Raw genomic sequence first — 8,512 nt, 5'->3', positions numbered from 1 at the left:
TGTACTTCTCAGAGACTTAAAATTCACACTGTGTAAACTGGTACATTTGGAGGAAATAAGTATTGAATTGTAGACTAGTTAGATGAAATTTAGGTAATTTTCAGTAAGTTTTTTTTAAAGTTTTTATTCATATATACCAAAATTCTGACATGGAAATATTGAGAGGAAAATGTAGCCACCAAATTTATAATTTTAGTTCCCTTTGGGAATAGGGACACAGGAAGATGGAATCATGCCGAGATACCAAGAACTTAAAATTCTATGGATTAGAAATAAAATCTGTGTAATATGTTATTTGTGAATCACACATTATTATAAAATATTGTACTTGAATTCATGTAGTGGGTTTTATTGACAGTATCAATAGATTATACTTATGGAGCACATTTTAAATGGTAGAAAAATGTTTTCTAAATTTTTTCTAAATGACAGAAAATATTGTAGGGTAGTGGTTCTCAAAACTAGTGTAAGAAAGAGTGACCAATAGCTTCAGTGCAAACATCCTGGTGAAATTGCTTTTGGGCTGAGGTGAGAGTATCTGGATTATCAAATAACCACAAGAAAACACATTGAGAAATGAGACAAAGAACATATATACACAATTTGATTATTTCTTTCAATTTTTTCTTTAAAAAATCCTAGTAGATAAGTAATTATCCTCATTTTACAGATGAGCAAAATGCCCAGGTGTGCTTATGCTATTTCTTTTTTTTTTTAATGTATTTTTTTATTGTAAACAAATGGGATACATGTTGTTTCTCTGTTTGTACTTGAACTTGTTTCTCTTTTGTATTTGTTTTTTCATTTAAAATATAGTGTGAACTGATGAAATAATAAATTTCAGCCAGTAGCTGAAGAAAGAACAATGCAAATCAGGAAGAACTGATGAGAGGATATAATAACTAGTCCTAAACTGTCTCACTAATTGGACTCCTATTAGCAGAAACTCCTAAATCAACCCAATTAGGCCTTCATCCATGAATAGTCTCAACAATTAAAGGACTTACACCAGGATTGGCTCTAACATAGTGATAGCAGGAATTTTTCTATTAATCTACTTTTATTCATTAATACAGAAAACAAAACAAACCAAATATCAATAAGATAAGCAGGTGCTATCAGCACAGAATTTACAGATGTCTGCCCTTTAATCCAGAAAGACATATACAATCGTCTCATTTTCTATCTCATGTCAATCAGAGTTAAAAACGGTTGCTGTTGGTGTTAACCACATCTAGCCTTCGTCCACATCTGCACACACGTATTTTATTTTATAGCTCCACCATCCATATGCATGGGCTCCACTCTCAGTATCCTTCACCATGAGCAAGATATTCAAACTGTAGGAGGATCATTTCAAGCCAAACCATTTCCTACCACCTCCTCATGAATTATGGGAAGTCTGGCATCTACAGGTATATCCTTCATTGCAGGCTTTTATTCTAAAGATCTAATCAGTGAATCTGCAAATATGATGTGCACAAATTCCAGAGGTGCCAGAGCATCTGTCACTCACCACTGCTCCCTAACAGCTTTTGGTAGTATATGCTTTATCTTCTCAGCACTTTTAGAACAATGCTAGTTTTCAATTTTAGCTAACTAATGAAAACAACCCTCTTCTTAAAAATTCAGTTAAGGATCTTGCAAGTGGTAGCATTGTTGCTGGATTTTTCATTTTTTATATTCCTCAGATTACTATGCATTTTCCCTAAACTATCAGCCTTTGCCATGACTACCAGGCTTCACTTCAAGAATAGAGCTTAATAAATAGCATAATCTTAAAATTAAATTCTCCTCACATATCTCTGAAGGCCTCAAAAGATTAAGGGCACTCAAGGCCTTTGAAGCCTTCACTGGGGCTAAATGTCTAAATTGTAAATAGATGAACTTGTGTTTGGAAAAGCAATGAAACATTATTTTCAGGCCAGAGTAGAATACAAAAACAGGGGAAAATAGTCAACGTTGTCCTATATACTAGACATTTTAATGGGATGGTTTGGGGGTGAATAGAAATAAACCTGTGTAAAATAAAATTCTCAAAAACGTTTCACAACTTTGCATTACTTTTTCATCATTGGCAGGTGTAGCATTCACTAATCATGTTCAGTTGTGTTAAGGATTATAAGCCATATTTATCAAAAAGTGAAGTTTCAAAGCAGGAATAGGAGTTATAGGTCACATGAGTTTTAAAAGAAAAACAGAATTTTCTGGAGCATTTACATCCCTGCAGGAGGCAAATCAGAACATCTAAGAACTATGAAAACTCCCAGAAGAAAACTGGCTCATGACAATGTTTCCTTTTGCTTCTAAGGAACTATAAACTACAACTTAGCATACAGTATGGAAGACATGTATGTATTCTGTTAGGGGATTCGTACTATTGATTTATAATTTAATAAGAGATATTAACCGTTTCTTCATTTCCTTTGATTAGATTGATTTTTTTCTTAAAGGGGGAAGGATATTTCTTCCTTTTTTTTTTAAGTAGGATACTTCACTGAGATCATGGACTTGTTATCTCTCATGTTAATGGTATTGCAATATTTCTCAGTGTTGCTAAAGTAGGTGTTAGTGTAAAAGGAGATAAACAGATAATATAAGAGTTCAAAGAAGATTTGACTGATTTTAACTGAGAAACATACTGGAACTATGTAAATCTCAAGTATGAAAACTTGTATTCAAACTATATTCATAATGCTGGTACCTGTTTGTTTCATCTTTCCAACCATCTTTTCTTTTCTGAAAGGTGCCCACCCAATATAGAATCACAGAATCTAACAGGCATCTCAGAATTCCATCTCCTGGGACTCTCAGAGGACCCAGACCTGCAGTCCATCCTCTTTGGACTGTTCCTGTCTATGTACCTGGTCACAGTGTGTGGGAACCTGCTCATCATCCTGGCTGTCAGCTCTGACTCCCACCTCCACACCCCCATGTACTTCTTCCTCTCCAACCTGTCCTTGGCTGACATTGGTTTTATCTCCACCACAGTCCCAAAGATGATTGTAGACATCCAAACTCACAGCAGAGTCATCTCCTATGTGTGCTGCCTGACACAGATGTCTCTGTTTATTATTTTTGGAGGTATGAATGGTATGCTTTTGACTGTGATGGCCTATGACCGATTCGTGGCCACCTGTCATCCCCTGCATTATCCAGTCATTATGAGGCCTCGCCTCTGTGGCTTCTTGGTATTGATCTCCTTTTTGGTTAGCTTTTTGGACTGTCAGTTGCACAATTTGATTGCCTTAAATTTTCCCTACTTCAAGGATGTGGAGATTGCTAATTTATTCTGTGACCCTTCTCAGCTCCTCAATCTGGCTTGTTCTGATACTTTTACCAGTAATATATAGTCATGTGTTTTGTTGCTGCCATCTCTGGATTTTGTCCCATCTCCTGGATCCTTTTCTCACTATAAAATTGTTTCTTCCATTCTGAATCCCATCCTCCAGTGGAAAGTACAAAGCATTCTCCACCTGTGGGTCTCACCTCTCAGTTGTTTGTCTATTTTATGGAACAGGCTTTGGACTGTACCTTGGATCAGCTATATCTCATTCTCCCAGAAAGGGTATAGTGGCCTCAGTGATGTACACTCTGGTCACCCCCATGCTGAACCCCTTCATCTACAGCTTGAGGAACAAGGACATGAAGAGTGCCCTGAGGAGGCTACAGAGCAGGTTGGTCTATTCTCAGGGTCATAGCATTCATTTCGAACACAGAATACAAAATATTTAAGATCACCATCTTCGCTTATAAATTCTGCCTTCTCGGTCAGATTACTTTTGTAGTTTAGTGGTCTTAATCCATCATCATGTTCATCATAGAAAAGTGACAGCCAGAATTGAGGGAGGGAGTAATGGGGAATTTTTCAAATGTGTACAATTTTCAATTTGGAAATATAAAAAAATTCTGGAAGTGGATGATGGTGGTGGTTGTAACACAATGTGAGTGTGATGAATAAAACTGAACTTTGTGGTTTGAAATGGCTAAAATGGTAAGTTCATATTATGTATATTTTATAACAATTAGTGGTCCAAATAGAATTCAGGTGGACCTTTAAAAAAAAAAAAAGAAATTTTAACAGTACACAGTACCCATGACCTTCCTCATGAGCAGAGGAAGAGCCCTGAATGTTTTGTGGACATGTCATTTTCTCATCTTATTCTTCCACTATTAGGCTTTACTTGGGGGATGGGTTAACTTGGAACAATTTGGCAAGTTATGAGCTCTGTGCATTGAGTCTCCAGGGCATGGATAGTCAATAATCAGCCTGTGTCTCCAGCTATTCAGCTTGGTTCCAATAGCACTGGGCTCTGTACCTGTACCTCCTAATTCCAAGGTTGTCTACATTTGGAAGCTCTTATCCAACACTGTATTATAACAATCCTGAAGACAGAGCCTGTGTCTTCATTGGGCACCAAGGAAGGGAGTAGCTTTGGGTCTACACTCCTTGGTCATGATGCAGCAGTTATGCAATCTAAGTAAGTAAGTTAGATGCTAGATGGAGGAAAGACACTCAGGGGAACTGCTTACTCTTCATCAGAACAAACATGGTGGTTTGGGTAGCAAGAGGGAAGTTACTGATTTGCAGAATTTCAGTTATGGGGCCTGTGAAATCTATCTTCTTCATTGTGGCCCCAGTTTCATAAATTGAATTCAAAGTTTTGAACCCCTGCATGGATTCTTCTTCCCATAGACATCTCATTTATGTTCACATAAAATCCCTTTAACTTCCAAAATAATAATGAAGTTCATGCTGAGAATGATAAGGATGATAGTAACTATCACATCACAAGCTGTAATTGAGACCTTCCTCATGCCAGGGTCTGAGCTATTTTCTAAGTAGTTTGTATCATTTCATATGTATATTCTTTCCCATATTATGATCACCTACACTATTTCTATTTTACAGAAATGAAAGCAGCAGAATATCTTTATGTAGCTTGTACTAGGTCATTATGTAGTGAAGGGAAGACATGGTTTTCTCAGCCTGTCTGACTGGAGAATCTTGGTGATTTGTCCCCTTGATAGCCATTTCATCTTGTCACTCTAGGAAGAAACCTGTTAATCAGTGTGATCTTCCCTTTGGGCATCCTTGGTTAATTACAGAGACACTCTATATTTGACACCTGTTGCATCAACTGTATTAAGGACAACTGGGATCTCAGGTGAAGAGTAGACACATGGTCCGTATGACCTCTCTTGCCCTCACTCCAGGGAATCCTTTCACCTGTCCATGCCCAGGATAATTATCATAATTATCTGACTTAATCTCAGAAGTAGACATATGAGGTAGAGCTAGATGTTGGTTGCGTGAGATCCTCCAGCAATCATCTTGCCTCAGACACAATGAGTTGTGCAGCTATTATTGCACCACATTACATTTATAGGAGCTGGGGAAATCAAATGAGAGAGCTTAGTGCCTACTTTTAGCATAAAAAATGAAAAGACATATTGAAGAAGGTAGAAGGGAACTAGTTGCCTGTGTGACCCCTGTCCCATCTCCAAGCAGCCCAGTGCACAGAGACATGCCTCCCACTAGGGAGGGAGAGAGATTAAGTGTCTTGGACATAAACTATAGTACTAGGCCTGCCATGGTGAAATCCAGTGCTGGGAAGAGCCCTGCTACACTTACCACCATGCCAACAACCATGGGGTGAGCTGCTGAAATTCATGGAGCAAGTGGCAAAGAGACTGCCTCAACACTGTTGCTCCCAGCTTAGGTGACAGAGGGAGCAGCACTCCATACACTGGGGACCCACGCAGAGGTTGGCACAGGGCTTTGTCTTGGAGCTCAATGTCAGATCCACTCTGGAGATAACTAGATCCCATAAAAACTGAAGATGCTGTACACAGACTAGACCTCCCAGAACCTCTAAACTGGACCCAGTATCAGGCAGAGATGAATGTCCCAGTGTGACAGACTCAAGTCTCAGCAGCATCATTTTCAACCTTGGATTGTGTGCGGGGCATACCTGCCCTCCTCCCAGTGCTGCACAGGTCTCTGTGGATATGAGGCTTAAGCATGACTCAGTTGGGCATTAGTCTAGCTGGGTAAGACACTGACTTCACTTCACCAACACAACTGCAACTTCAGGAAGTATATTGTCATGCAGAACCCTGTCCCCTGTGGGCAGTACAGGGTAGTAAGCACAGATCTTTGCCCCAGTATTTGTACTGGGCTGGTAAAACCTGACAGCAGACAGATTCTAATGGCTCCCATTCCTAGACCTGCCTGGGGATGCAGTCTCAAAAACAGATCTAGTGCCAGGGAGAGAAATGTGGCCCAGTCTACCAGATTTTTCTTAGCCACCATCAATTATGACTAATTGCAGCAGTCTTGGGTCATGAGTCCACCCGGCATCCCATAGTACTGTGATCTTTGGCCCTATTCTAGTGTCATGCTGGTCTTGACAGGCTGTGAGTTCAGAATGTGAGTTCAGTGTTTGGCAGCTTTGGTGGCCATGTATGTGGCATAGGAGCCTGGGGTTGATCTATCTCTTGTACTCTATCAGGTTCTGCAAAAGTCTATAGTGCCTGAATATGGTTGATTAACTGGGCAAAGCTTCTGGGCCTACTCTGGCTCCATGAAGATGCTTGTAGGAGAGACTAAATACTCTCCTAGTTCATTCTAAACAACACACCAATGATAGATTTTTGATGGACCTTAGGCTTAGATTACCTTCTAGTGCTTAAAGAGTGACAACACACCACTAACAGACTCCTGAAGACATTCACTGTTGGAAAAGTGAATGTGTATATAGGCTCAGAGAAAACAAATATCTGGCCTAGAATTTTGGAAAGACAAAACAAATGAAGTCAGATTGAAAAGACTGGAATAAATACAAAATTCTTCAATGTCTGCATGACATTACAGGCCAACAAGTATCAAGAGCTTTCAGGAAAGCATAACTTCACTTGAGCTTCCAAATAGGATGCCAGCTAGGTATGGTGGCACATGCCTATAATACCAGTGGGTTGGGAGGCTGGGCAGGAGTATCACAAGTTCAAAGCCAAGCTCAGGAACTTAGTGAGGCCCTAAGCAACTCAATGAGACCTTGTCTCAAAATACAATACAAAAAAGGGCTAGGGATGTGCCTCGGTGGTTAAGTGCCAGTGGGTTCAATTCTCAGTACTGAAAAAAGAAAAAATAAATAAATAAACAGAAGAGAAAAGAAAATACACTTAGCAAAAATAAATACATTGAAGGCATCAGTAGGAGTACAGATCAAAGTGAAGAAACAATCAGTAATGTTGAAGACAGGCCATGTGAAAACATGCATTTGGAGGAGTAAAGGGATGAAGAAAACCTACAGGAATTTTTAGACAGTATTAAATGAGCAGATATTAAGATTATTGGGGTGCAAGAGTCTTGTAAATGCCAAAGGGATAGAAAGCATATTCAAAAATTTAATAACAGAAATTTACCTGAAGCTAGTGAAGAATATACATCCAGGTCAAAGATCACCAGTCAGAACTCAACCAAGTCTACCCCCCGAGACCTCTCATAAGAAGGTTATCAAAGGGGAAATTTCATCTGATCTCACCTATGCGTGGAATCTAGAAAAGTGAACTCACAGAAGCAGAGTGGAGTTGTTGTTAAGTGTTAGAGGCAGAGGCTAGAGAGAGTGCTCAGCTCAAAACACAGGCGGGGGCACTAGGGCTGTGGTTCAGTGGTAGTGCACTTGCCTAGCATGCATGAGGCCCTGGGTTTGAGCCTCAGCACCACATAAAAATAAAATAAAGGTATTATGTCCACCTACAACTAGAATATATATTAAAAAACAAAAAACAACAACAACAACAACAACAAAAAGCAGGATACAAGATTCCAGCTAGAAAGGAGACATGTTTACCAGATGCATTTTACAATGCAGTGACTACAGTTAATAGCAATGTATTCCACTCTTGAAAATTAGAGTAGATTTTATGTTCTCTCCACAAAAATCTGAGTATGTGAAATAATTAATATGTTAGTATACTTGATATAGTAATTTCACAAAATATATGTATTTCAAAAACCATATTTGCATGATAAATATTAGCAATTTTGATGTCAATTAAAAATTAAATTTAAAGTTAAAACATACTTTTAAAAGAATATAGGAGATTGTGAAGAAAAATATCACAATTGTAAGCAGTTCTAAGATCTTTAAAATTTAATCACTTTTGTTTTGTTTTAGCACTGGAGATTGAACCCACATGTCTATGTTTACTATATGTTTCAGGATTTATCAATGAGATTTTTCCCTAGCCCTTTTTATTTTTATTTTGGGACAGGATCTCACTAAGTTGTTTAGGGCCTCACTAAGTTGCTGAGGCTGGCCTCAAACTTGCAATTCTCCTGCCTCAGCCTCCCTCACTGGGATTTCAGGTTTGCACCACCATGCCCAGCTAAAATCTCATCTTTGTCAAGTGTTTTAGCAATAGCTGACATACCCAAAAACAAAATTACAAATAGACTTGTCTTTTTATCATTCAGTTGAGAACCTAGAAGGAAATGTTAGAGTTT

General features: G+C 38.7%; 1 pseudogene across 1 annotated transcript; it reads left to right on the top strand.

Moving 5' to 3' along the window:
- Positions 1–2,742: 2,742 nt before the first annotated feature.
- Positions 2,743–3,735, top strand: LOC306646397 (olfactory receptor 7E24-like; annotated as a pseudogene). Its single transcript has one exon. The product of its transcript is annotated as an olfactory receptor 7E24-like (transcript).
- The last annotated feature ends 4,777 nt before the right edge of the window (positions 3,736–8,512 follow it).

This window comes from Sciurus vulgaris, assembly GCF_902686455.1.
Source record: "Sciurus vulgaris genome assembly, chromosome: 16".
NCBI classification, from domain to species: domain Eukaryota; kingdom Metazoa; phylum Chordata; class Mammalia; order Rodentia; family Sciuridae; genus Sciurus; species Sciurus vulgaris.
This window is presented reverse-complemented; position numbering and strand designations above follow the sequence as displayed.